This window comes from Carassius gibelio, chromosome A13 (assembly GCF_023724105.1).
Source record: "Carassius gibelio isolate Cgi1373 ecotype wild population from Czech Republic chromosome A13, carGib1.2-hapl.c, whole genome shotgun sequence".
In the NCBI taxonomy this organism is placed as follows: domain Eukaryota; kingdom Metazoa; phylum Chordata; class Actinopteri; order Cypriniformes; family Cyprinidae; genus Carassius; species Carassius gibelio.
Window position 1 is genome coordinate 29,772,874 of NC_068383.1, and position 1,202 is coordinate 29,774,075.

The window sequence follows — 1,202 nt, forward strand, 5'->3', positions numbered from 1 at the left end:
AGACAGTTTTTAATGTGTTAGAAGTTATATACACAAAAACTAATGTTAGAACTTCAATGATCAAGATTGTCAGTTTACAGCTTTCTGAGTCCAGTAATGTTGAAATAGTGTTTCTGTTCAAATGAAGTGAAATCAAGCCCATATCTGCTCAAAAGCTTTTCTCTCTATTAGAGAAAGCTGTTTCATTCAATATTCAGTGCAAATCTTGCCAAACTGAAACAAGCTTATGCCTTTTGAAGTACAATGTTTTCTGCAATGCTGTAAGACTGTTTTTAATGTGTTAGAAGTTATATGCACAAAAACTTATGTTAGGACTTCAATGATCAAGATTGTCAGTTTACAGCTTTCTGAGTCCAGTAATGCTGAAATAGTGTTTCTGTTGAAATGAAGTGAAATCAAGCCCAAATCTGCTCAAAAGCTTTTCTCTCTATTAGATAAAGCTGTTTCATTCAGTATTCAGTGCAAATCTTGCCAAACTGAAACATGCTTATGTCTTATGAAATAAAATGTTTTCTGCAATGCTGTAAGACAGTTTTTAATGTGTTAGAAGTTATATACACAAAAACTAATGTTAGGACTGCAATGATCAAGATTGTCAGTTTACAGCTTTCTGAGTCCAGTAATGTTGAAATAGTGTTTCTGTTCAAATGAAGTGAAATCAAGCCCAAATCTGCTCAAAAGCTTTTCTCACTATTAGAGAAAGCTGTTTCATTCAATATTCAGTGCAAATCTTGCCAAACTGAAACAAGCTTATGCCTTATGAAGTACAATGTTTTCTGCAATGCTGTAAGACAGTTTTTAATGTGTTAGAAGTTATATGCACAAAAACTAATGTTAGGACTTCAATGATCAAGATTGTCAGTTTACAGCTTTCTGAGTCCAGTAATGCTGAAATAGTGTTTCTGTTGAAATGAAGTGAAATCAAGCCCAAATCTGCTCAAAAGCTTTTCTCTCTATTAGATAAAGCTGTTTCATTCAGTATTCAGTGCAAATCTTGCCAAACTGAAACAAGCTTATGTCTTATGAAGTACAATGTTTTCTGCAATGCTGTAAGACAGTTTTTAATGTGTTAGAAGTTATATGCACAAAAACTTATGTTAGGACTTCAATGATCAAGATTGTCAGTTTACAGCTTTCTGAGTCCAGTAATGCTGAAATAGTGTTTCTGTTGAAATGAAGTGAAATCAAGCCCAAATCTGCTC